Below are 27,918 nucleotides of genomic sequence, written 5' to 3'. Positions count from 1 at the left end.
GGCAATATGAAAGACCCACTGGGAGCGCGTGGCCGAGGCGGTGGCTGGCGGGGGCGCTGCGAGCGCTCCGGGCAATTCCATTCTGCTTCGAGGGGAGGACGCTCACTCGGGGCTCAGCACAATCTGATAAGCGCGTTTCGCTTTAGCTGAGCCCGAGTGAGCGTCCTTTCCTCGAAGCAGAATGGAATTGCCCGGAGCGCTTGCAGCGCCCCCACCAGCCACCGCCTCGGCCACGCGCTCCCAGTGGGTCTTTCATATTGCCTGAGACTGTAGAGTACCTTTGGTAGTAAAACAAAATGCGGACAATAAAAGCAAAACTTCGATTTAAAGAAAACACGCGGTCGCATAGCGATCGCGTTCTTGCAGCCAACGGATTTCGTCTGCGTGTCATCTGCTTTCTATCGCTGGTCGGCTACACCTTCCGAAACTGCTCCGGACGCCATCTATCAATACGTGCGCCAAACGCGCCCCACCACTCGACTCGGTCGTCTGCGTCACCATCCGCCGTTGACCATGGCAAGTTTCTTGGCCCTATTGTTTGCAGAAAAAAAGCTGCGCTTTGCAATTTTACAAAAAAAAAAAAGAAAAAAAAAAACGCTTGCGCCGTACACCTTTGACGAAAATTTAAAATTTTCGATTGCTACGTGCAAGTGCCGATTTTAAAGACCCGTTTTAGATCGAGCCTGGTCATTTCAGTCACCCTATATATGGGTGCCAAATTTGGTTGAGATAAAACAATATTACCAACAACAATCATGTCCCCAAAACTGTGAAGGTGCCTCAAAATTACATAAAGAGAAAAGCGCGTTTGCATGGTACCATAGATGTGTAGTGATAATTCTTGGCGGCGGGAAAAATAGTGTTATGTTAAAAGTTGTTCGTGAAAATTTGAGCTACACAAGACTGCGATGGAGGAGAAACGGCTGGGTTTACTTGTAAGCTTAAACAACATGGCCGGTGACATCACAATTTGAATACCACGGATAAAAGTGGGTCGAATTTATGCCCTACCGTAGCCTTATTTCACAAATTTTACTGAAGAAATATATTTCCACGTAAACATTTCCCGAATTCTACTTTTTTTTTTTAATATCCGACGCGCGGACGTACGATATCCCACCGAGAACTAGTGCTTTAGACATTACCACATGGCTGCACAGGAAAAAAAAATTGGAGCTATCAATTTTTCTGGTGTTGCTTCACTGCAGTTCAACTCTACACGTTGGGGAGCAGACTCAACAGAGATCGTTAAAACGCCAGAATAAATCACGATCAATGAGAAATATAAGGAGACTTTTGAATACTCAGTCATGCTGGATACGAAAATGAACTGAAGTTATTCTAAGCGATAACCAAAAGTTCTGATAATTCGCGCAAGCTTATCCTAAAAATACGGGTGTAACGACGCCGGAGCAAGTTTCGTATTGGAAAGTAAAATAGAACCGTTGGTACAATGTTGGCGCAAAATCTTCACGATTTGGCGAAATATAACAGAATGCAAAATGCTAAGCATTTTAGCGCAGCCTGACACAAACGTTGCAGTTATTACATCAGAGAAATGAGAGCGCAGTATTTGTCCATACAAATGTCGAAGACCGAATCGTAAAGAAAGAAACGCGAACATAATAAGTCGGTAAGAGCCGGTGCTTCTTAAGCTCTCCCCGGCAATAAAAGACAAGCCGTGTGCCGCGCACATGAAAAGCACTTCCACCCAGCCCCCCCACACACGTACGTAAAAAGAACAGAATTAGGTCACTGCTGGTGCAGGCCATTGATTTGCTGCAGTTCACTCCCAGAGCAGATTGAAGGAGAAGCGACGAATGCGGAAGAGACAGCCAGCTAGCTCAGTCGGTTAGAGCCTCGGACTAATACCGCGAAAGTCGCAAGTTCGATCTCCCGTGCAGGCCACTATTTTGCTTCCTTTCATTGCCCCCAGCCGAGTGGACAAGATTCGACGAAAGCGGGAAAGCCACCCGGTCTGCTAGCACCAGTTGGTTAGAGCGTCGTGCTAATAACGCGAAGGTCACAGGTTCGATCCCTGTGCAGGCCATTCCCTTTTTATGCTTCATTTCACTCCTCCAGTTGACTGGAGAAGACGCCACAAAAGCAGAACTGCCACTCGGCCTGCTAGCTGAGTTGGTTAGAGCGTCGTGCTAATAACGCGAAGGCCACAGGTTCGATGCCTGTGCAGGCGGCCATTTTGCTTCCTTTCAATGCCCCCAGCAGAGTGGAGAAGATTCGACGAAAGCGGGAAGCCACCCGGCCTGCTAGTTCAGTTAGGACGCGGAATGTCTATGCTTCGCTTCAGCTTCGGTCCGAGCGCGGCCGATGTTATGAGCCGAAGGGCCAATCGAACAGCGAAAGAGGCACAACGTCATGGCGTGCTCTCTGCAGTTGATAGGACCAGCCGGTATTCGCCGTCTCTCTGTGCGCGCTCCTCCGCCGGATAGACCTATCAAGCGCAGAGAGCACGCCATGACGCTGCGCTTTTCGCGCTCTTTGATTGGCCCTTCGGCTCATAACATCGGCCGCGCTCGGACCGAAGCTGAAACTAAGTATAGCTCCGACCTAGCGGTTTCGGCGGCCCAGCCGGACCGCGGTATCAGGGACGTTCAAGATAAGGAATATGCTGTCATCCTGCCTTCGCTGCCCACCGGGTCACTCGTGGTAAATGCGGTCTTTTTACATGCGGATATTAAGGGACGTCCGTACCGCGCCAAAGATTTTCGCGACGCGCTGGCTCGCTTAGGATTACTCCCCGAGGTTGTCGCCCTCGGGGCGTACCAAATGAATCATGTCTGGGCCGTCACCTTCGCGACTACCGAGGGGTCCAAGAAACTACTGGCGGAGTCGGAGCTCGTCATCAAGGGGCGGCGATGCATCGTCGTCGACCCTGGCAACAGAGACTTAGGCCTCAAGTTCAATTGGCTTCTTTTTAACGTCGGTGACGACGACTTGAGGGCAGCCATGGCGCCTTGTGGCAAGGTCCTGGACGTCTCCAGGGAGCGGTGGCACATTGACGGCTGCCACAGCGTCACCACCATGACGCGGACGGCGGTGGTGCGCCTGAAGGGGGACGTGACTCCCGACGACATCCCGCACCAGCTGCGCGCCGCCCGTGAGCTCGCCCTCGTTGTCGTGCCGGGCAGGGCGCCGCTCAGCCTGCGGTGTCAGCGGACGGGGCACATCCGCAAGGAGTGCCGCGTCCCCAAGTGCAACGTCTGCGGACGGTTCGGCCACGACGGCACGCAGTGCGTAAGGACCTACGCGGCGGCCGAGGGCCTTGTGGGAAGCGAGAAATCCGAGCTTCTCATGGACGAGGCCGACGCCGAGGAGGCCATCGCGGGTCCGGTCAGCGTGGCGGCACCATCGCAGAGAGCGGCGGCGGCGCCCGAGCGCGGCGCGGCCACGTCCGCGGTCAACATGGCACCTGGTGCTGGGACGACGAGCCAGGCCTAGTCTCCGGACGTTCAGTCCGTTGAGGCGTCGAAACTGGAGTCAAGGCAGCCGGCACATGCGACGACGCCTCCCCTGAACAACCAGGCGACGTGCTCATGGAGACGGCCGTGACACCAAAGCCCGCCGCAAAGCGGACTCGGGACGACGACGGCGCTGACCCAGAGGCAGCGATCAAGGAGGAGCCGCCTGCCAAGATGGCACCTACGGGGTTGAGACGGCCCGGCGCCGTCCCGAACTTTGCTGCAGGTGTAGTCAGGGGGTGCCAAGCCACCCCCATGACGGCGTAGGAAAGGCGACGGTCTCGGTGGTGGCGCGAAAGTCTTGGAAGGTGTGTGACGAGTCAGAGGAGAGGGCCGCCCGACTCGAGGTAAGCGCCATACGGTCCGTCCCTTTTAGTTTTAATGGCTGTTAGACTAGAGTATGCCTTACGAGTCGCCACGCTTAACGCGCGTGGCCTTTCAGAGAGACGCCGGCAATACCAGTTAAGCCGCCTGTTTTCCGAGCATGAGCTTGACATAATCGCCGTGCAGGAGACGAAAGTCGAAAGCCATGAACAGACGGACCGTATGGTGCGACCCTTCCAGTCTTTTTTCAATATATATGCGTTTCGCGCGCGGTTGGTTTTTCCGAAAGTTGTTGTTTATTTATTCGCCGGTCAGTAGGTGTTGTAGAAACGGCCGTACATTCGTGTTCCTCTGGCCGTCTTGTGTATTGTAATTTTTGCTTTTCTAACATTGGGTGGCGGGTTATTTGTATTTATGCGCCAAACCGGGAAAGTGAGCGTAAAGATTTTTTTTTTTTTAAGTATCGAAACATATCTCCACTGTAATAGGGTCGTTATTTTTTTTATTTTTTTTAGATTGTAATTGTGTTTGCTCTTCAGAGGATAGAGTGAATCAAGCACGTTTTCAAGATTCCAGTGCCTTTTCTTGTAGTTAAATTATTGCAAGAAATACATTAGAGGACGTCACTGTTTGTGCAGCTAAAGGAGGGGTTCAGTACACCCAGTTTTAGGGTAATAGCCATGCGAGGCTTCACAAAGCGTATAATTCACTTGAACTTGTTCCCCTTTGCGACCACAACGAGGTGAAACACGTGTCTTTTAGCGACCATGTTTTGGTATTTTTTACTCTTGGGAACAAGAAGAAATCACCGCTCTGGGAATGGGCGCTATGGAAGATGAACGGATGTCTAGTTAATGATGAACATTTTATTTCTCGAGTTAATGCACTGTTTCAAACTTTAAGTGTGAATGACCAAGCAAAGTGGGGGGAAAGGTGGGAATTGTTTAAAGAGGACGTAAAAACGATCGCTATCGAGAGATGTAGCGTCATAACTCATCAGAAAAAAATTAAAGAGAGCGATCTTCGGCGCAAGTTAGACATGTTCATAGCCAAAGAAGGCAAGAAACCCGGCGAGTCCGCGAAAGAAATAAGAGATATTAAAAGTCAATTGAAAATTATTGATGCTGAAAAGTACAGAGGGGCTATTGTGCGGGCGCGTTGTGAAAAGTATTTGATGGGAGAAAATCCGACGAAGCGCTCGCTTAGCGACAAAAAAAGATATGCAAAACGCAACGAAATCAAAGAGATAAGTTACGGCGCCACTCTAAACCGCGATAAGAATGTGATTGAAAAAGCGTTTGTAGAACAATATCGTAATCTGCTAGGGAACAGTCCCCCTTTAGATACTGGTTATAAAACGTGCTTTTTGTCATCGATGCCGCGACTGGATCAGCAGGTTTGCGAAAGCTTGAAAGTGCCAATCAGTATTGGAGAAATTGAAAAAGCTATTGACGAATTAAGTCCCGGCAAAACGCCCGGGCCGGATGGCCTTGGGGCAGTTTTCTATAAAACTTTTAAAAGTGAGGCAGCAGTTGCACTGCATAAGGTTTTGGCCGAGGCCTACGAAATTCACTTGTTGCCGCCCTCGTTTTTAAGGGCGCACACTGTGCTCATTCCCAAGTCTGAAGATCCAGTAAAGCTTCTGTCTGTATCAGCGTATAGACCAATTAGTTTAACCAATGTGGATTACAAAGATTTTATGAAAGTTCTGGCTAGACGATTGCAATCCGTGATTCAATGTCTCGTGGGACCGCACCAGACGGGCGGTATTAAAGGGCGCACTATCGCTACAAATATTCACGTGGCCAGATCTGTCCTAGAGTGCTGTGATGCTTTTTTTCTGGACGAATGGCGATGCTGCAGCCCGACCTAGAAAAAGCGTTCGATCGCGTATCGCATGAGGTACTTTTTAGTGTCCTAGAGTATGCGAACGTTGGCTCTGTTATTCTTGAGGGAGTAAAGATGGCATATACAAATTGCACGACTAGTTTGATTGTAAATAAGGGAGTCACCGAAGGTATCAAAGTTAGAACTTCTGTAAGGCAAGGTTGCCCGCTTTTGCCATTGCTGTTTGCGCTTTACTTAGAGCCCTTTTGTTTAAAGCTTATTCATAATAGTAATATTCGTGGCTATAAATTGCAGTGAAGTGAAGTAAAGGTTCTTTCCTACGCGGATGATGTTGCTGTTATTTGTGTCGATCGAGACAGAGTACGTGGAGCGATAAATGTGGTTTCGTATTTTTGCGCGAAAACTGGTAGCGTGGTGAACTTTGATAAATGCGTGGGTTTCTGGCACGGTGACTGGTCAAGTAAGCCAGAAGTGTTCATGAATGTTAGATGGGAGACTTTACCCACGAAGTATCTCGGAGTGCCTTTAGAACATTATCAGGACACCACAATTTATTAGAACGAAGAGACCGAACATATTAGATTAAAGGTGGAAGGGTGGAGGGGTAGGGATTTATCTATTTTCGCGCGTTCGACCGTGTGTAATCCGTTTTTAATATCAAGTCTGGTATATATTACAAGTGTTGTGTATGTCACGTATGAATGTGCAAAAGCTGCATAGGGTGTTTGCCGTTTTTTTTTGGTCTTGGACATGGGAGGCGTTCCGCTCGAACGAATTTATTTAGGTCGGTGCGAAGTGGTGGATTGGGATTGTCCCATTTGTTCATACGTCAGATTGTTTCACGCTTCATGTTTTTACGCGATCAGAGGGGTGCCCTTTTGCGCACAGTTGTTCAACTTCGTCTCCAAAACGCTTTGTCAGGGTTTATTGTTTCGTCACCCACTGGGACAGGTGCCGCTGTGCGAGGGTGTTTGAGAGAAGTGTTACTCTCTTTTCGAATCTTCAAGGTCCGGTTTTCCTTAGACTGTCTTAGTACCGTGTCACGGAAAAAATTGTATCGAGATTTGGTTAATGTTCTGTTGCGTGTGCCGCTTTATCGTTCCCCATACTCGGAAGGCCCTGGCGTAGATGTTGTAAAAAGTGTGAAGAAGATGCCAGTAAAGCCTAATGTAAATCCTTTTTTTTAAGCTCCATTGTGGCGTCCTACCGGTAAAGCCATGGTTAAAGGAAAAAGGCATTTTTGTGCCATGGTCAACGCATTGTCTTTTACAAGCAGCCAGAAACTGTAGAACACGTGTTTATTTACTGCTGGGACGCTGTGTTTTTGTGGGATATACTACAGCGCACACTCAAAAAGGATTTTCCGATAACCGCCAGAGGTATACGGTTTTTATCAATAGAGAATGTAAATGGCGTACCTTATGATATGGTACTACTACTGGGCCTTCACAGTCTATGGAAAACAAGGGTAGGCGTAAATCACGCTGATAAAACAGTCCGCTCGGCGCGTGAATATTTTATTGAAAGAGTCGCCGGCATGCGTGAAGTGTTCCGGGCACAGCCCGAACCGCCGGATTGGTTGCCCATTCTTGATTGTTCGGTGTGTCTAAACGAAGTTTAATGACTCCACGGCAGCCAGGTTACGGCTGACGTGTTTTTAACCCCTCCTTTGCATATATGCTATTGTACAAATGTCAAAACAGGCAATAAGGAAAAAAAAAAAAAGCCTGCTAGCTCAGTCGGTTAGAGCGTCGTGCTAATGACGCGAAGGTCACGGGTTCGATCCCTGTGCAGACCATCCTTTTTTTTATGCTTCATTTCACTCCTCGAGCAGACTGGAGAAGACGCCACGAAAGCAGATCAGCCGGCCGGCCAGCTAGCTCAGTCGGTTAGAGCGATGATTCGACTTCCGGCTGCCGAGCGCGACGGACGTCTTATCATGAGCTCCGTCGGAGCGGCGATAACGGCTAGCACTAGCCGGGAATCAATTGTTCAGCCAGGAAACAACGCCCACCAGGAATACAGGATGCTTCTGCCCACGCTGCCAACAGGTCGGTCTTCTTTTAATGCTGTCATTTTGCACTGCGACCCGTCGGGGAGACCCTATAAAATTGACGACTTCGCCGACGCACTGAAGTCGGCCATTAACCTCAAGGACATTGCCGGGTTTGGTGCTTACCAATACAATCACGTCTGGATACTCATTCTACACAACATGCTGGCGAAGGAAAAAATGGTGAAAGTGCGGCAACTCGTGATCAAGTCGCTGGTGGTGGGGTCATCGAACCCAACACCAGCAAGAAGACCTTCAAGGTACTCTGGCTGCCTACGAACGTTCCGGATGAAGCAGCCGTGCAAGCGTTCACCAGTTACGGCAAAGTGAAGAAAGTCGCGAGGGACAAATGGCGCCGACCTGGTTTTGAAGAAATAGACACAACGACCAGAACCGTTACGGTCGAACTGAAGGAAGACAACACGGCGGATTCCATCCCCCTCCAAGCCACCGTCATGGGAGGCCCTGCGTTGGTGTCAATTCCGGGTCGGCCACCATTGTGTCTCCGATGCCGGAAGGTTGGACATTTTCGGAAACAATGCCGGACGCCATGGTGCAAAATGTGCCGGACGTTCGGGCACGAGGAGGACGACTGCGTCCAGAGCTACGCCTCCAGAACGAGAATGGCAGTTCAAGCGGACGAGTTCGAGCACTACATAGATCACGGCAACATGGACGAAACGGGCATCTCTGGCGGCCCCGAAAACGCAGGGACTCCAGGAGGTCAGGAGGCTTCAATCAACGCATCCTCTGTGGCCACACACCCACCTTCCCAACAGCAACCGGAGCAGCAGCTGGAGCGACAGGCTCCACTCCAGGACGACCGCGCCACGCCTCACTCTGAACAAGCCGTCCTGCAAACGTAGCCGGAGCCCCAGGCTCCGGTACCGGTCGACAACATGATGGAGCTCGGGGAGGCCTCGAGCAGCGAAACGACCATCAAGCGCAAGGTGAAGGAAACCGCGCGAAACAACGCAGCCGACCAACGCTACACCATCGTGAGTGGCAAGCGATGGAAAAAAACGGACACTATTCCATCTTTCCTCAAGCCGGTCGAAGTCGGAGCGTCGTCTCTTGACAACGCATCTGCCCTAAACACGTGATCCCAAACCAGGACTTCCCATAAATACGTCAACCGGTAGGAAAAATTGTCCGATTTGTTTGCTAGCTCACACTCTACGAAGGCTTTTTGTGCACCCTAGGCAGGCGTGATGTGCTTAATGTAGTAAGTCTCGTCGCTTCCATGCGGAAGCAATGGCTTTTAGATTTGTTGCTAGAAAAGCGGATCGATTTAGCCTGTGTCCAAGAAACTAAAATTGAAACAAGGGAGCAAGAAGAAAGCACGTGTGAATTTTTCAAGAGACGTTATCAGGTTTCTGTTTCGCACACGAGAGGAAAAAGCGGCGGATGCGCGGTGTTCGTTCGCAGGAAACATTTCTTGAAAGTATGCCCTGATATAGGACATGACGATTGCGGCTGAATCAGCTATGTCGACTGCATTTTAGCGAACACTTTGATATGGGTGATATGCTTGTACGCGCCAAGCAACATGAGCGAGCGAAAAAGTTTTTTTGAGCTGATTAACTCGGTAGTCGATACGCCAGCGAAGGTGATTTTAGCCGTTGATTTTAATTGTGTTGACAGTTACGAAGATCGCTTTCTTAGGCGGGCACAGGCAGATTATAGTGTGAAAGTTCTGCGTTCGGGCTTAAAGGAAAACAATCTAATAGATGTAATTGAACTTGCGCGTCCTAACGACACGCAACGCTACACCCACTGGCAGGGTGATTCCAGCGCGCGCTTGGACAGAATTTATATATCGGACGAATTTGAATTCAAAGACGCCCGCTACGATGTTTCACCTGTTCCATTTCTCAGACCACGACTTAGTAACTTTTGAGTGGAAGGCTGGCGGCACAAGCCATCTTTCAACTCCGCATACTAGAAGGCACTGGAAGCTAAACGAGAGCCTCCTTGAAGATGACGAGTTTTCAACCATCATAAAAGAAAAACTGCGGTTAGCAGCCGAAAACTCGGCTTTTGATGCTGTAGGCTGGGAGATTTTGAAGGTGGAAGTGAAAAGCGAAGCCATGTCATATGGGGAAAGAAAGGCCAGGGAAAAAAATTCAAAGAAAAAAGAACTGTTGCATAATTTAAAAACTCTCATTGCGGCAGACGACTCATCGCCTGGAGAGTTTAGAGAAGACATAAAAGCCATAAAATGCGAGCTTTTGACTCTGATGAAAGAAAGGTACATGGGAGCTGTGGTGAGGAGCCGGAAAAGACTGGTCGAGCGAGATGAGCAACCTTCAAAGCTTTTTCAGTTCTTTGAGAAGCAAAGAATCATGTGCAACACTATCCGGCAGATAAGAGACGAAGGCGGACAGAGCGTTTCCACGCAGGAGGAAATCGCAGATGTGTTTTACGAGGAATATGTTCGAACGTTTCAAAAGAAAAACGCCTGCGATGGCCGTCTTGCGGAAAGCATCCTACACCAGCTTCAAAAGGAAGCAAGCGAAGAAGTACGCGAACGTACTAACACTGAAATTGTGGAAAGCGAAATTCGGTGGGCAATCCGGAAAATGCCGTCAAAGAAGTCACCCGGGCTCGATGGCATAGGTGCGGCGTTTTATAAGAAGTTTCTAGACCAGTTGGCACCTATCCTACAGAAAGTGTTCAAAGATATATTCAAAAGAAAGCTTTTACCACCCACCATGCGCCAGTCCCTTGTGGTACTCATTCCCAAGCCACATTCCGGCAATGGCATACCTTCAGTAGACAATTTCAGGCCAGTAAGTCTCCTGTGTACAGACTATAAAGTTTAGAAGAGAATCTTGGCTCGAAGGCTGGAGAGGGGTATTGCGGAAGTGGTCGGAGATCACCAGACCTATGCGATCAAGTCGCGGTCAATTGCGCAAAACCTCCACGCCATGCGAACAGTATGCGAAGCGGCAGAAGCGTTCAACACGCCCCTTGCGGTCCTTCAAGTTGACCTGAGTCGTGCTTTCGACCGGGTGGACCATGGATTCTTGTTCGAAATCCTAAAACGCATCCACGTAGGCGACGTTCTTTCCGATTGGGTGCGCCTGTACGACAACGACATATCCACCGAGATGTTAGAAAATGGAAAAAAACGGGAAAGATCAGTGTACAATCGTCTGTCAGGCAGGGGTGCCCGCTGTCCCCACTGCTGTTTGCGCTGTACTTAGAGCCATTGTGCAAGGCTATCAAAATGGATGAAGGGATTCGAGGGCTTCAACTCTCAACTAAACAACTAAAAATCCTGGTATTCGCAGACAATGTTTCTATTATTTTTTCCGAAGAGAAGGAGCTTTTGAGGGCTATGGACATAATTCAAGAGTTCTGTGCCGTATCGGGAGCTCGTCTCAACCCAGCCAAATCTACAGGTACATGGCTTGGTAACTGGGTCTGCAAGCCTTCAAGTGTGTTAGGGATGAAATGGTCGTCCTCCCTGGAAAAGTATCTTGGCGTGCCGCTCACGTTGACGCTTCCTAGCCATGAAACGTGGTCGGTCAAACTTCAGGAGATGAGAGCGTCATTCCTGCCATGGCGCACGGGACAAATCCATCTTATACAGAGAAGCTTTGTGTGTAACACTGTTCCCTTTCCTAGGTTGATGTACACAGCCCAGGCTATTCCAATCGACGCCAGCACGGTGTCAAAGGTCCATCGGCTCTTCGCAACATTTGTTTGGCAGTCGCAAATGAAGAAAACGAGGCGCACAAATCTCTTTCTCAGCCTTGAGGCTGGGGATTCGCCTTGGTGCACGTGGCCCTCAAAGTAAAAATAAGTCGGTTCCTTTTGTTTAGAGACTCGAATGATGCAATCACGCGGTGGTCATTCCAGAGCATTGGGAGTGCGCACCTTAGCCAGTGGGTGCTTGGCACATCGGAGCAACCGAAAGCAGCTAAGTGCCTACGGTTCTACAAAGAAATTGCGGAAGCAATCAAATTCTTTGAATCGAGGTACTCGTGGGAGTATCTCCAGCAAGTTAAAAAGAGAAAACTTTATTGGGACACAGTCAGCCGCATGTTTCCAGCTCCTTTGTACAGAAATGGATTCGAATCATCAGCTGGAAAAGACGTCCTCAGGCGAATGCCCAGCCTCCTCGTTTCTCCCAAAACCAAAAACTTCTTCGTTCGTTTTCACACAGAAACCCTGCCAGTGAAAACTTGGTTAGAAAACAAGGGCTTCTACGTTCCAATCAGAACTAATTGCAGTTTCTGTGGTTAGCGGGAAACGCCCTCTTCATCTGTTTCTGGATTGTAAGGGCGCCTTCTGTTTCTGGGCGGATTTTCGCTATATTTTTTAATGTAACTTTGAGCCAAGCTGGGAATCGCTCAAGTTTTCGTACTTTAGGGAGGAACGGAGAGTGGAGTTTGAGTCGTTGGTTGCGATGGCCCTTCACGCGCTTTGGTTGTGCCGGACATTACGTGTGGAGGCAGCGCCTGTGCGGAAAACCGCGTGGCAGTTGTTTCGGGAGAGAGCAGAGTGGACACTGGGCCAGTTAGCACAGTACAAGACGATGTCAACCACGCCCGGCTCCAGATAAAACAACAAATTAAAAAAACGTCGTTGCCCGCAACGCACAGCCGCCCTGGAAAAAAAGATTTTAGAAAGAGGGTGGGACCAAGTGTTCTGTTTGTTTGTTTTTTTCTCTTTGTTGGCTCGAAACTTTTCGTTTTTTTTTTTTTTTTTAGTAGTGTGCATGCCTAGTAGCGTATGCAATCACTGACCTGACCATGTGGCCGGCATGTACCAAATATATACTTCTATAATAAAAAATAATAAAAAAAAGGCTTGCTAGCTCAGTCGGTTCGAGCGTCGTGCTAATAACGCGAAGGTCACATGTTCGATCCCTGTGCAGGCCATTCCTTTTTTTGTGTGCTTCATTTCACTCCTCGAGCTGACTGGAGAAGACGCCACGAAAGCGAAACAGCCACCCGGCCTGCTAGCTCAGTCGGTTAGAGCTTCGTGCTAATAACGCGAAGGTCACAGGTTCGATCCCTGTGCAGGCCATTCTTTTTTTTTTTTTTTTTTGTGCTTCACTTCACTCCTCGGGCTGACTGGAGAAGACGCCACGAAAGCGGAACAGCCACCAGGCCTGCTAGCTCAGTCGGTTAGAGCTTCGTGCTAATAACGCGAAGGTCACAGGTTCGATGCCTCTGCAGGCCATTCCTTTTTTTTTTTTTGTGCTTCATTTCACTCCTCGAGCTGACTGGAGAAGACGCCACGAAAGCGGAACAGCCACCCGGCCCATAGAGTAATATAGTAAACGTAAAGAGAGGACACAGGAGCCGATTCGCGGCCCAGATAGTGCGTTTAATACCCTCCGCTACGTGGCGCTTTTCTACAATTTGGTTAAAATTAATTAAAACTCTTTCTGTGTAAAGTGTTTATTTTTTAAATGGCAATGCTTTAAAATTATTTAAAGTAGTTAAAACGACTAAATAGTTTAAATCAAATACGTCACAAAAACCACGTGATGAATGGCGCCTGCCATGGCCTGCCTGCCTGCACGCCGTCGCCTCTGCTCGTCCCTGCGTCGTTCGTTTGTGCCGTGCGTGCCGTCCATCTGTGCTTTCTGCTGGATCATGTTCGGTCGACTTTGCATCAATCAAGGTGACGCATGACCGCCCGCGTGCTCGCATGCTCGGCGTGAATTCGTGGAGCCGATCGGTTCGAGCTTCTCGCGCTGTTATTTCTGCCGGGCTGTCTGGCTGCACTTGAACGTGTGTGCATGTTGATTATCGATGAGATTGTTTTAAAAAAATAATTTAACTTACGACCCTGCACACGACATTGTCCATGGGTTTACAGACGACGGTGTTGAACGAACCTCTAACATTGCAGATAGAGCCTTGGTTGTTATGCTGTCTGAAATTTCCAGGAGGTGCGTTTAGCCCGTTGCATACACTGTTGTGCACACTCCAACAACGTCTTCTGTTTAACGCAGTCTCCTCATTTCTCTCATTCGGGAGCTTAAAGGAGCTGTGCAACGATATTCAGTTGGAATGTTTTTCACTTTACACGAGCTTACTGGCACTAGTGGGAGTCAAGGATACTCGCACGCAACTCCGCTGGCCAAGAAACTCCTTTGTTGCGGTGTAATTTCAAGGACAAAAGCGATCATTTTCATTCAATCTCTCCTTTGCCAAATTTCATGACGTAACGTGGGGATCGCAGTACACCCATATGACGATATTTGAATTCGGTTCATAGATTGGACCCGAGCATTGCATGTGCACTCGATTTGGGCTCGTGATAATTACTAGCTCGAGGAGCATTCGGGTAATGGCCCGTGTCCAATCTCTGCAACGACGACAATAGCCGAGCCATAACAATGTCTGGAACTCAGCACGTGCCCTGTGCTTTGCCAACCCCAGCGCGTGGCTATGATCTACATTGGCGGCATATAATCGGCTCCAGATCACGTGGCCGCTTGTTCTGGCTGCTAGTTAAGGGGGTGAACGCCGCTCATTTTTCTTTAATTTTTTTCTGCGACTTCTAATGCGTGTGGTGAAAACGAACGGGTATTTCACAGATCATTAACGTTAGGGATTCGTTCGTTCTAAGCGGTATTTGCGCAAAGTACAAAAATTGTTGCATCGCCCCTTTAAGGATGGTGCATTTGCGACAAAATGAAAGCTATGGACGATTATTCGGAAACTCCGATAAAGTCTTAATTTATCTTGATAAGGTAAATATTGCCACACACGTTGGCGAGCAAGCGCGTGCGTGGCCGAGTGGTTACCGCGCTTGTCTGTCGGGCGGAAGGTGTAGGTTCGATTGCAGACAGTGGACCGTCCTTTTATTTACTCTTTCGACTTGGCCTTCTCGTAAGTTCGAAAACATTCTCGTCTGATCGAGTCCCGAATGTTCTAAGGACCGAAAGTTCTACGCCGAATGATCCAGAAACCAAAGAGGCTTGGTTTCTGGGGGCTTCAAACGTAAGCTTGGTCTGTGTGGTGATAAGCCATTTTTTGAAGTTGACAATGAGCACGTTTACTTTGTCTTTGATGTTCCGCACCTTCCCAAAACAACCAAGAGCAATCTCCAAGTTCACAAACTTTGCTTTGGAAATGAGGTCATTGAGTGGTCTTCTATTGTTGAACTTTATTGTTCTATCCATGAGATGAGCTTGCAATTGGCTCCGAAACTTACTGAGAGACACATTTTTTCAAGAACCTTTCTGTAACATGTAAGAAAATTGTGCCCCACACGTACTGAGTGCCTCACTCTTTCTTGCATCATATCCCTTGTTTATGCCAAGGAACTTCCTGAGGCAGCCATGGCTACAGCCTATTTCTGTGATAGGATGTGCATACTTTTTGATTGTCCAAATAGCTAAAAAATTCAAGAAGACAGGGCAGAAGTTGCGTCATGCCATTCTGAAGGGAGAATCTGAAATACTTGATTTTCTCCACCAGTAACTCGGATGGATTTCAGCATGGCAGTTCCAAAGTAGGAGGCAGCCATAAGCCATCATTGGGTGGCAAGTTACTATAAAAAGTGTCCTCATGCTCTGGGATGAGCTTTCAAGCAGCCATGACTTTAAGTTCTTACTTACACGACGCCTGCAGCAAGACACACTTGAGAACGTTTTTGGAGCTATATACGACAAATGCTGGGCTGCAACACAAACCCAAAATGTGCATCAGTTCACCTCAGGACTAACACACCTCTGGATAAAGAAACTGTTCAAACTGTCGGACAATGAAAACGTAGAGGATGACAAGGCTGGGACATCCTAAAGGAGTTGCAAATATCTTCGCACCATGAAAGTTTAATTTCAGACATAGTAGAACGTCTTCCAAATGATAACTTCCCGCCACTAGAGGATATTTCTGAGCTGACATCAGACATCAGGTCTAGCATAAATGATGACTCGTCCACTTTTTTATTACGTTTGGGGCTATGTGATCAAGCTTTTGCTTGAACAGACAACTTACAGCTGTGGCTGTTCTCAGCTGCTATCGGATGAGTCTAATAACTTGACCAGGCCTCACCAGTAGTGTCTTGTTCCTAAAGCATACCACGTGCCTGGAAAATTCTTCGGGAACTTAGTAGTACCATCACAGGCTGCCTTTCATTTCATTCAGCAACTAGAAAATCACTTTCTTCCCATAATAGAGAGTGTGACACATGTTCGAGGAGTGTGTTCCGCCTTGTATAGCACACTTTGAGGTCTGGGTGGTTTTAGCCTTTGCCCAGAGGAGTACTACAAAGGGGTTTTAAAATTGTTTTGCAGAATACGCTTGTGTTGACATGTTTGATTTCATAACCGGAATTTGGACAAAGTTCGGTTACACTCTTCAGTGGCTAGTAAGAACGAGACAGGTTTAACTGTTATTAGTGTATTAACAGAGGCGGTTGCCAAACCAAAAACAAAAAGTGCTTATTAAGTGGGCGGTGCAGCTTGCTCTCCAAATATTTGTTTCCCCTTTTTCCAGCAAATGTGTATCACGGCTCCCTTACAAAAATATTTGTCCACTTTCTACAATATTTTGATAGAAAATAGTGTATAGAGGCTAAAAATATTTGAAAGAAAATGTATCCACTTTTGTATCCACTGTCCATAGTTTTTTAGCCGGTTTTTTATGAAGCCATATTTCTTTTCTGAACGATTTCGGGGAATGTCTAGGGACGTTGAATCTTGTCAGATTTCGAATAGAGTTCTCATTGTTTGGTAATGGCTCGCCCGCAGTGAGTTTGAGGCTATGCAAATTGGTGTTTTTTTATATTTGCCGGAAATCGGGAATTTGTACTATCCGGCGTATGCTTCGTACTGTTATTATACTCTTATGACTGGAAATGATAGCGATGTCTTATTTATTTTTGCACTTACTTCCCGTACCCGAGTCCGCGTGAAAGTGAATGTATCATACAGCATGTTCTCCGTGGAAAGGTTTTGTTAACTTGGTTCCGCTAAGAATCTATTACGAAGTGTACGAAATGCCGAAGTCCTTCATATTCATTTATTTTTGTTTTATATCGATCTCTTTCGTATAAAACATACAGAGCTTCTGAACTAGATCATGTATACATGAATATGCTCCAATAAAATGTGTTCGAACCACTTACTGTTGTTGACCCCAAAATGCTCCACCAGCCAGGAGTCAATGCGGCGATTGTGTAACTTCAATGCTTTACAATAGAAAAAGAACAAGAAATATATATACTTCTGCTTTGTGAAGTAAGTTGAAATATTGTTTGACACATTTTCCACGGACTATATCGTAAAAAATAAAGCAAAAGTGCGTCAGTATTAAAAAAAAAAAAAAAAAAAAATCTAAAAAAAAAGCGGCCTCGGGAGTCAAGGAGCTCCCGAGAGCCGAGCGAGGCGGGGAGGAAAAAGAGAGAGAAGGGTACCGGAGAACCGGAGCAGAAACGCCCAAACCGAAACCGCAACTAACTTGACCGGAAACGGAATCTGATTATACTTAATACTGCCCTCTAGGAGCGCTACCTGTCACTGGTCTATCTGGGCCGATGGGGCCTATGGCAGTGTCCGCTCTTTACCTTGTGTATATTACTCTATGCACGGCCTGCTAGCTCAGTATTCCACTTCCGGCCGCCGAAGCGAAAGGACGTGTGAGCATGAGCTCCGTCGGAGCGGGTTCAGCGGCCGTTGGCCGCGGTAACAGGAACATGGCTTCTGCCGAACAGGACTACCAAGTTATCCTGCCAACGCTTCCATCAGGTACAACAATTTTGAATACTGCTTTTTTGCACGCCGATGTGACGATGAGGCCATACCGTCTGGAACATTTTCGTGACGCCCTGGTTGGCCTGGCGCTGCTCCCCGAGGTGGTCGCCTTGGGGGCGTACCAGTACAATCACGTTTGGGCCGTCACTTTCAAGAGTGTCGAGGGCAAGAAAAAACTGCTCGCCGCCGGAGACTTCACAGTCAAGGAGGGACGGTGCGTCGTTGTCGACCCAAGCAACCAGGACACGCGTCTGAAGCTCCACTGGCTGCTGCACCACGTCCCGGACGACGAAGTGCGAGTGGCCTTGGCGCCCTACGGAAAGGTGACGGAAGTCGCCAGAGATATCTGGCGGGCCCAGGGGTGCGCCGGCATGTGGTCCACGACGCGCTCGGTGTCCATCAGGCTCAAGGCCGGACTCACCGTGGACTCCCTCCCTCATCAGCTGCGCGTCGCTGGGGACCTGGCGCTCGTGGTTGTACCGGGCAGGGCGCCGCTGTGCCTCCGGTGCCGAGGGAAAGGCCACATTCGTCGAGAGTGTCGTGTGCGCGTTGTGCTCTCTGTCGGCGCTTCGGCCACGAAGACAGCCAGTGCGTAAGGACGTACGCTAGCGTCACGGGGCCCGTGGGGACTGAGGACACGTCCGGGCTACTCATGGATGTGGTCGAGTCCCAAGAAGCAGCCGGCGGCGAAGGTGGCGAGCTTCCCACAGAGGCGACGCCCACCGAGCTTTCCGCCGGGGGCAGAGCCGACAGCGGGAGCGACGGTGAGCGACGCCGTCAGCCTGAGGCGCAGCCTGTGGGCGATACCCCTGCTTCGAAAGGTGTCACAGAGACCGCAGTTTCGGCTGTGGCGGCGACGCCCAGCGAGGAGTCGGAAGCCATGACCGTCGAGGAGGCAGGCTCCAGTGGCGGAGTCCCCAAGCAGGCTCGCGAAGACGTCGACGAAGGTCTAACCGTAAGTGCAGCCCTTCCCGAGGAACCGCCCCGAAAAGCGGCTCCTGTGCGTCGGGCAAGCATCAAGCCTAAGCCCAACATCCCTCCGGAGAGGCGACCACCGGCGACACCGCCCCCGTAGAAGCGAAGGCTCCTTCTTTTTTTTTTTTTTTTTGTCGGGCACCTTTTCTCGGACTGGAAACCGACAGGACTCCGAGGGGACGATGTCCTTGTGCCGCCGCTTTGTGGACCGAACTTTCGGCGAACCCTCTCGTCTGACCCACCGGGCGGCACACCGGGACTGTGGGTCTGTCGCCGGTTTTCAGCGACTTGAGTTGAGCACCGTGCGGCCCGTTTGATCTTGTTTTAGATGGCAGTAAGCCTTGAGACAGCGCTTCGCGTCGCCACGCTGAACGTGCGAGGCCTGGGAGCAAGGCGGCGGCAGTACCAGCTGAGCCGCCTATTCCTGGAAAACGACCTTGACGTAGTCGCTGTCCAAGAGACAAAAGTGGAAGGCGAAGAGCAAACGGCCCGCATGGTGCAACCTTTCAGATCGCGATACAATGTATGTGTGTGCCACTCCGTTGGTACATCAGGGGGTTGTGCTCTTTTTTTGCGTAATTCTTTGGGAATTGTAGAAGAAACAGTGATTGTCTGTGAATCAGGTCGCTTGATTGTTTGTGATTTTTCTTCTTCGGGGTTGCTGTGGCGAGCTATCTGCGTTTATGCGCCAAACCGGCTGAGTGATAGGAGAATGTTTTTCGAACGCGTTGAATTTTACCTAAACTGTGAAAGATTTGTTATTTTTTTGGGTGATTTTAACTGCCTCTGCGCAATAGAAGACAGGGCGCGACAGCTGCCGCTTCGGGACCAGAGTGCTTTATTTTTGAACTCGTTAGTGCAGGAGTGCAATTTAGAGGACGTCGGGTTTTTGTCGAAGCCAGATTTTCCCCAGTTTACACACCTCCAACGCGAGAGTCGTGCGAGGTTAGACAGAGCGTATATCTCCGCAGCCCTGGTTCCACTGTGCAAAAATTACGAAGTGAAACACGTTTCTTTCAGTGATCATAGCCTGGTAATTTTTTCCATCGGATCAAAAGGAACAAAATCGCAGTTCAACTGGGAATTGTGGAAATGTAATGATAAGCTACTGAGAGATAAGATTTTTATGGACGGGGTAGAACAAAGCATTGGGAAATTGCTGGAAGCTGAGTCGGGAAATGCTGTTGAACTGTGGGAGCACTTTAAAGACGAAGTCAAAATTAACGCGATTGAAAGATCGTGTATCTTACGCCGCCAGGAAAAGCAAAAAGAAAAAGAGCTACAGTGTCAGTTAGATTTCCTTTTAAGCATTGAATGTGCACAACCCGGAAAGTTTACGAGGGAAATAAAAGAAGTTAAAAGTAAAGTGGAGCTTATCAATATCGAAGAATATAGAGGAGACGCGATAAGAGCCCGCGCCGAACGGCTGTGGTTGGGTGAAACGCCGACGAAGCGTTCACTTGGGGACGAGAAAAGATATGCGACGCAAAATGAAATAAAAGAAATAGAGCATGGGGCCGTGGTGACTCGCGATAAAAAGACCATCGAACGCGCTTTCGTGGAATATTACCAAGATCTTTTGGGTCGCCGCAGAAACATGGAAGAAGGATTTGCCAGCGTCCTTTTGCCCCTCATGCCAAAATTAGATGATGAAATTAAAGCCGGCCTTGATGCACCGATTAGCGTGAGAGAAATAGAAGAGGCTATTGATGAACTGAATCCAGCGAAATCGCCCGGTCCCGACGGCTTAGGTGCCGCCTTCTACAAGGCTTTCAAAGCTGACGTGGCTGAGGTCCTGCACCGCACGATAACGGAGGCGTACGATAGAAAAGCAGTGCCTCCATCCTTCCGGAAAACGCATATAGTATTAATCCCCAAAAGTGATGATCCCGCGAAACTGTTGTCTGTTAAGTCCTACCGTCCCATTAGCCTAACAAACGTAGACTATAAAATCGTCATGAAGGTCCTAGCGCGAAGGCTGCAAGGTGCAATACAATCTATCGTCGGGCCCCACCAAACATGTGGCATCAAGGTGCGAACGATTGCAACTAACATACACGTAGCAAGAAGTATCTTGGAATGTTGTGATGCTTTCGAAGGTCGCGTAGCTATGTTGCAGCTTGATTTGGAGAAGGCGTTCGATAGAGTAGCACATGACGTCCTTTTTTGTATTTTAGAGCACGTGGACGTTGGGTCTTTATTGTTGGGGTGGGTTAAAATGTCCTACGCGGAGTGTTATGCGAGTGTGATTGTTAATAAGAAAGTTACAGAAAGTTTTCAAGTCCTCTCCTCGGTACGGCAAGGGTGCCCATTATCGCCAATGTTGTTTGCTCTCTATTTAAAGCCTTTTTGTTTAAAACTCCTTTTTAATGAAAGAATACGCGGTTTTAGGTTGTTGTCCAGCGAAGTCAAGGTACTTTCGTACGCAGACGACATTGCCGTCTTCTGCGAAGACAAAGAAAGTGTTAGCGAGGTAGTCAAAGAAGCACTTAATTTTTGTAAATTTTCGGGCAGTGTTATTAATTGGGATAAATGCGTGGGCTTCTGGCATGGTAGCTGGGAATGTACACCAGCTGTTTTTGAAGGAATTACTTGGTCTCGTTTGCCGGGCAGGTACCTCGGAGTGCCGCTTGAGCATTACCGCGATTCTACTGACTACTGGAGGGAAGAAGTCGAGAGGGCTCGGGATAAAACGGCAAAGCGGGGGGGGGGGGGGGGGGGGGGGGGTCTAAATCTTTCAATGTTTGCCCGCTCCGCAGTATGTAATTTGTTTGTTGTGGCTAAAGTCTGCTACGTGCTCCAGGCTTTGTGTATGTCTAGAGTCAGCGTTCAAAAGTTCCACCGAGTGTTCGCGATTTTTGTGTGGGGGTCGGTGTGGGAGCGCACCGGTCGTACAAATTTGTTCCGCTCTGTGAAAAGTGGCGGGCTAGGACTGGCTCATCTGTTTCTGCGACAAGTGGTGTCAAGATTTATGTTCCTGCGGCACCAAGGGGATCCTTTTCTGCGGACTGTATTACAAGTTAGGCTCCGTAATGCATTGTTTGAGTTTGTTGTGTCCTCGAGTGATGTCAGATGTACGCGGGTTCGAGGTTTTCTGCGTGAGGTGATTTTGGCTTTTCATTTTCTCAAGGTTCTATTTTCGTTGGAGTACTTAAGCGAAGTTACACGAAAGCGCCTGTACAACGACTTAGTCGAGATGGTCTTCCCCGTGCCTTTGTATCGGTCTCTTTTCTGTAAGGGCCCGAGCCAGGATGTCCTCAAAAGAGTTAAACGGATGCCAGTAAGGCCAGCCGTGAAGTCTTTCTTTTTTCAGCTGCACACCGGCACGCTTCCCGTTAAGCCCTGGCTTGAAGAAAAAGGCATTTTTGTACCTTGGTCGATTAACTGCCTCTTGTGCCGGAAACCCGAGACTATCGATCATATTTTCTTGGATTGCTGGGATGCGGTATTCCACTGGGACATTATGTAGCGTACTTTAAAAAAGAATCTCCCAGTGTCACCCTATGGCATCCGTTTTCTTCCCGTGGAAAGTGAAGGGGGCGTTCCCTACGACATGTTGATGGCCTTGGCCCTGCACAGCATGTGGAAATCGAGGATGGCTGTGTGACATGCTGACGTCGATGCTCGCCCCTTGCGGGATTACTTTATCGAGCATATTGTTCACTTAAGAGAATTGTATAAAGCACAGAGTGAACAGCCTGACTGAATTCCAGTGTTAGACAGTCTTGTCGCCCTGAGAGTTTTTTAAACCATGTGCGCCGGCTAGGCCGGGCCGGATGCTTTTAACCTTCCAATATTTGTGCGATTGTTTAACTACGTTTATGTTCCAAGCCGGTAATAAAGAAAAAAAAAAAGCCTGCAAGCTCAGTCGGTTAGAGCGTCGTGCTAATAACGCCAAGGTCACAGTTTCGATCCCTGTGCAGGCCATTCCTTTTTTTTTTTGTGCTTCACTTCACTCCTCGAGCTGACTGGAGAAGACGACACGAAAGCGAAACAGCCACCCGGCCTGCTAGCTCAGTCGGTTAGAGCGTCGTGCTAATAACGCGAAGGTCACAGGTTCGATCCCTGTGCAGGCCATTCCTTTTTCTTTTGTGCTTCATTTCACTCCTCGAGCTGACTGGAGAAGACGCCACGAAAGCGAAACAGCCACCGGGCCTGCTAGCTCAGTGGAATTCCACAGAGCTAGCAGGCCGGGTGGCCTGCCGGCCGCCGAAGCGAAAGGACGTGGGATCATGAGCTCCGTCGGAGCGGTTTCAGCGGCCTCATCGGGCCGCGGTAACAGGACCGAGGAAGGAACGCAGGAGTACTCCGTTGTTTTGCCACCACTGCCAACAGGGTCAGTTGTTTTAAATGCTGTTTTTCTTCATGCCGACATCAAGGGGCGGCCTTACCGCGTCGAAGAGTTCCGCGACGCCCTGGTTCGTCTCGCCTTGCTGCCCGAGGTTATCGCCCTCGGGGCGTATCAAATGAACCATGTGTGGGCGGAGACCTCCAAAAGCGAGGAGGGCAAAAAGAAGTTGCTAACCGCGTCCGAGCTCGTCGTAAAGAATAGTCGGTGCATCGTCATCGATCCAAGCAACCAGGACGTGCGGATGAAAGTGCATTGGCTGCTCTACAACGTCGCTGACGACGACGTGCGGGCAGCTCTGGCTCCGCACGGAAAAGTCGTCGAAGTTGCCAAGGAGAAGTGGCGCGTCGATGGCTGCGGAAGCGTCGGCACAATGACGCGCACAGCGGTCCTCCGTCTCAAGGGAGGCGTGACTGTGGACGACATCCCACACCAGCTGCGGGTCGGCGGCGAGTTGGCCCTCGTCGTGGTGCCAGGTAGGGCCCCTCTCTGCCTGCGATGCCAACGGACGGGACACATCCGCAAGGAGTGTCGCGTCCCCAGGTGCAACGTCTACCGGCGGTTCGGCCACGAGGGCGCCCAGTGCGTGCGGACGTACGCGGCGGCCACGGCGCCTGTGGGGAGCGACGAGAAATCGGAGCTTCTCATGGACGAGGCCGACGCCGAGGAGGCCGCTGCGGGCTCTGTTGGCACGTCCCCGAGTGCCACGCCTGCGCCCGTGGGCGACGCGGCGACCAGCGTGGACGGCACGGCACAGGGCGCGGACGCGACGCTGAAAGCGGAGCCACGGGACTGTTCGGCCTGCAAAGTGACCGCGTCGAGCACCAGGCACGCCAAGGCCCACGACGACGGGAACGCAGAGGCCGTCGGAGATGTACCCATGGACGACGCCGTCGCCTCTGCAAGTGGCCTGACCACGAAGCGAACCCGGGAAGACGGCGGCATGGACCCCGCCGCGGCAAGCCAGGAGGAGCCGCCCATCAAGACGGCGCCCATCAGAATTCGCATCACCCCGAAACCGAACATCCCCGTGGACGAGAGGAGGGCGGCCAAGCCACCCCCTTGAGTGTGTGGGACAGAGCCCGATTGGGACCTCGGAGTCTGCGCGACGGGCAGTCAGTCGCCACCACTGCGTCGCGAAAGAGCGAAGGCTGTAGTACGGTCCGAGGTAAGCGCCATACGGTCTTTCTTTTCTTTGAATGGCCATCACCCTAGAGGCAGCCCTACGTTTTGCCACGATTAACGTACGCGGGCTAGCGGCGAGGCGGCGGCAATACCAACTTAGCAGGTTGTTTGCGGACAACGAGCTAGACATTATCGCCGTCCAGGAAACCAAAGTAGAAAAGCCAAGAACAGACAGACCGTATGGTGCAGCCTTTTCGAGCTCTCTTTAACGTATGTGTCTCCCACGCTGTCGGGACGTCGGGAGGGTGCTGTTTGTTTATTCGCAGATCAGTTGGCGCTGTCGAGACGGCTGTTGGCACGAGCGCTTTTAGCCGCTTCGTGTTTTGTGATTTTTCTTATTCAAATGTTGAATGGCGCGTGATTTGCGCATACGCCCCAAATCGTGAACGCGAACGCAAAGAATTTTTTGAAAGTCTCAGTCCGTACCTCGAATGTAATAGAGCTATTGTTTTTCTGGGTGATTTTAATTGTGTTTGCACTCTAGAAGATCGTTCCGGCCAAGTAAGCCTACGCGACCAAAGTGCTTTTTATTTATACGATATCGTTGCGAAAAACGCTTTAGAAGACGTTGGATACTGCGCGTCTAACGGCAACGTACAGTTCACACATTTTCAAGGTTATAGTCACGCGCGACTGGATAGGGCGTATATTTCACTAGACCTTATTCACTTATGCAGCCAATACGCGGTTCAGCATGTTTCTTTTAGTGATCATGCGATGGTTATGTTTACCTTGCACACTTAACTTTTTTACACCCTTTAAGGGTGCTACAGCACCCTTTAGGGGTGCTGCAGGGGGTTTGCACCCTTCACTTAGCCATCTAGCACCCTATTTCTTGCAGGGTTAGCACCCCTCACGACGAGCGAGAGGGTGCTTTTGCGCGAGCACCCTTCCGATTCATTGTGAGGGGTGCTGAGAGCTGGAAGGGTGTTGGAACGGTGCTCAGTTATTGGGTCAAGGGTGTCCTTTATTTTTAACAGCATAATTTAGAAAAAAAAGGAAGCGATAGATATCTGTATGTCGTCTTCAGTTTATATAACTAGGCTCAGCGTACATTAAATGAATTGATGAACCACAGTATATTTTTTTATTCATTTTATTTTTATTTATGGCTAATCAACCAAAATCTGTATACTCCGAAAATCCGATCGGCATCTATTTCAAATTACGACCAGCAAAAATAAAGCTCAATCAATCAATCAATCAACTAGTATTTACTGCAGAGTTAAGGAAGAATCACTGGATTTAACGCTGGCATAGTTCAATAATAACAATAAAAATAAAATCATTTATTGTTTTTTGCAGTGCCCAGGGACATTCAATAGACCGATCCCACAGCTAGTTTGAGTACGCCACCGCTGCCGACATGCATCGTGGGAGCTGTAGTCTTTCTGCACACGCGACAACCCTGCTAGAGGTCTGCGCGAGCAGAGCACGAGGCGGCATGAGCTATCTCGTAAATTGGCGTCTGCCTCCTACAAACTACAGCTATGGCGGCGTCACGCATGCGTGGAACGTTTGGTGAGATCGGTCTATTGGCCTTCTTGCTAGCGTAGTTCAATAGAATGCATAAACAGATATGCTTGCGCGCGCGCACACACACATACACGCGCGCACGCGCGTACGCAAGCATGTACACGCGCAAACGCACGCACACGCAGACGCACGCACAAACAACCACGCGGACGTATCCACACGCGCACACGAGCACGGGAGCATGCACGCACACACGCACGCACGCACAGAAATGAATACGACGAGCGAAACGTGCTTGAGCTATAGTTTCGGTTTCGTGTATAAAAAGAAAACCTAAAACTTAGATAAAACCTAAGATAGGCTAAATTTTTGTTAACTTTCTCCAACATTATAGTGACACTATTAATAGTAATATAATACTTATTTGCTTAGTTTTGTTTTCAAAAAAAAAAAAAAAGAAGAGCCTTTTGAAGACTGCGCAAGGCCCATCGCTATTGCACTCAGCTGCCGTTGGCAGCCGTTGGAAGTTAGGCAGGCTTCGAGGATCGCTTCCTTTTTACGTTTTAGCCGATATTTTAGATATCTTCCTTACGAATAACGTGTTCAAGCGTAGCAAGGGATGACTGAGAGCTGGGAGACGCTGCGTCTTACCAACGCAAGTTGCGGACAGTCCATCAACACTGCTGCAAACGCCGGTGAGCACTTCTGTTTTTGCGAACTGCGTCGCTGTTTTGAAACTTTGTCGTGTACCATGTGCTTGCTAAGCTATGCTTGATTCTAACGATACTTCTGGCCGGTGTTATTTCGTTAATTAAAAAGAGCGTACGTTGTTCAAAACCTATGGCTTGCTCCGCAGGGTGAGAAAGATTCGTGTGCGACGGAGCCGAGAGGCTGTTCTGGGCGCCGTTCTACGACGTTCGTCCGATGACGCATTTTGCGGAGCGTTCAAGTGCAGTCTGACGGCAGTTCAAGCAATCACAGGTCATGCTAGTTCTGCCGTGTGGTCTCAACAGCCGCTCGCCACCGATTCGTTTCGTAAAGCGGGAGCGAGAAAAAACGTTACAAGAGCGAGCAGCATGATTTCTTGCCTATGCCTGTGCCGCAGAGACGCGCTGTCTCTTCGCGTATGCCGAAGCGGCACGCTTTCGAAGTTTACGATTGTGCGATGTAAATAAAGTGAGTTTGGACGTCGCGTTTTTACGGGGCAGCGAAAGCCGCTACAAAAAGCAAAAGTATGAAAAAATGCGAAAAGGTCCTGAATATTCGATGGTGTTGAAAGACTACCAACGTACCGACTCGCCCAGTTATTCTCTCTGTAAAAAAATGATAGCCAATAGTAATAAATGAAATAAATACCAACTTCTAATTGGTTATAAATCATGTGTAATTCATGCAGTACAGTCTTCCCTGCTCTGTTGCTTTCATGATATCAGGTAATGTGTAAATGTATAGGATAGTTCACAGGAACAATTTATGTCCGACCCATTATATTGTATGTTTTCTCTAAATGCTTGAAGTTATATAAAAAATGCTCATCGTAAATTAAGCCGCACCACTGAATGTACTATCGGGGAAAAATGAAATGCGAACAGAGGAGCGCGTGGCTCGTGGTACAGGCTGCGCCGCCTGGAAGTGAGCCTAGGGACGAGGGTGCGTGGCCTACTTCGACGTGTTCACACCCCTCGATTGGCCCTCCCCCAGCTTCGGCAGTGCGCCTCTGAGTGCGCTGAAAGCTGTCACTGCTATCTCTGCCTGCTCGGCGAGTGCGGCGAGCTTCTTTGCACCGCACGCGGTGAGCCAGCAAAGATAGCGGTGAAAGCTTTCAGCGCACTAAGAGGCGCACTGCTGAAGCTTGAAGAGAGCAGAGAGAAGGGCATGAACACGTCGGAGTAGGCCACGCACCCTCGCTCCTATGCTTACTTCCAGGCGGCGCAGCCTGTACCGCGAGCCACGCGCTCCTCTGTTCGCATTTCATTTTTCCCCGATAGTACAATAGCTTGTGAGTTTTATGTATGTTCCGAGCGAAAGAAAAAGATGCATTCAAAAAGGGCTAATTATTTTGTTTCCTCTCTATTAAAGCTTTTTTTCAGGTACACTCAAAACGTGGGCGTCTACGTCTAAAAGAGTGGAATTGACATTTCCCGCAGGCCTGACTCAGTTTGGCTGGCAGCTTGCAACCTATGGGAACCTGGAGAACTGCACCACAAGGGTGAGAGTGACGCCCACCCTGCACTTCCTCTACGATGGCACCATAAGGAAGAGGGAGCAGCCCCCAAAGTGAATGCAATGGCAGGTGGGTCGTTACAGTGAACCCCCATACAGATGATACCAAACAGAAAATCATTAAAAATGAATTATTATTAGAAACAAAGAATGGGAGTCGCACAGACAAGGAGGAGGAGATGAACACAGTGCTGTGCCATGTCCGTATGCTCTGTTCCCATATTCTTCACAATTTATTTTTAATAATTGTCTACCAACTGGCCCAATCATCAGCACT

The 27,918-nt window shown here is 49.2% G+C and overlaps 7 non-coding genes and 1 pseudogene across 7 annotated transcripts; all 8 read left to right on the top strand.

Moving 5' to 3' along the window:
• Nucleotides 1–1,975: 1,975 nt before the first annotated feature.
• Trnai-aau lies at nt 1,976–2,050 on the top strand. The gene has a single exon. It is a non-coding gene; the product is annotated as a tRNA-Ile (tRNA).
• A 71-nt stretch (nt 2,051–2,121) lies between these two features.
• On the top strand, nt 2,122–2,198 carry Trnai-aau. Its single transcript has one exon. It is a non-coding gene; the product is annotated as a tRNA-Ile (tRNA).
• Nucleotides 2,199–7,376: 5,178 nt separating this feature from the next.
• Trnai-aau lies at nt 7,377–7,449 on the top strand. The gene has a single exon. It is a non-coding gene; the product is annotated as a tRNA-Ile (tRNA).
• Nucleotides 7,450–11,428: 3,979 nt separating this feature from the next.
• On the top strand, nt 11,429–11,958 carry LOC115312747 (annotated as a pseudogene).
• A 564-nt stretch (nt 11,959–12,522) lies between these two features.
• Nucleotides 12,523–12,596, top strand: Trnai-aau. Its single transcript has one exon. It is a non-coding gene; the product is annotated as a tRNA-Ile (tRNA).
• A 74-nt stretch (nt 12,597–12,670) lies between these two features.
• On the top strand, nt 12,671–12,744 carry Trnai-aau. Its single transcript has one exon. It is a non-coding gene; the product is annotated as a tRNA-Ile (tRNA).
• An 82-nt stretch (nt 12,745–12,826) lies between these two features.
• Nucleotides 12,827–12,900, top strand: Trnai-aau. Its single transcript has one exon. It is a non-coding gene; the product is annotated as a tRNA-Ile (tRNA).
• Nucleotides 12,901–22,412: 9,512 nt separating this feature from the next.
• Trnai-aau lies at nt 22,413–22,486 on the top strand. The gene has a single exon. It is a non-coding gene; the product is annotated as a tRNA-Ile (tRNA).
• Nucleotides 22,487–27,918: the final 5,432 nt, after the last annotated feature.

Source organism: Ixodes scapularis, unplaced genomic scaffold (genome assembly GCF_016920785.2).
Source record: "Ixodes scapularis isolate PalLabHiFi unplaced genomic scaffold, ASM1692078v2 PGA_scaffold4__175_contigs__length_147842914, whole genome shotgun sequence".
In the NCBI taxonomy this organism is placed as follows: Eukaryota; Metazoa; Arthropoda; class Arachnida; order Ixodida; family Ixodidae; genus Ixodes; species Ixodes scapularis.
This window is presented reverse-complemented; position numbering and strand designations above follow the sequence as displayed.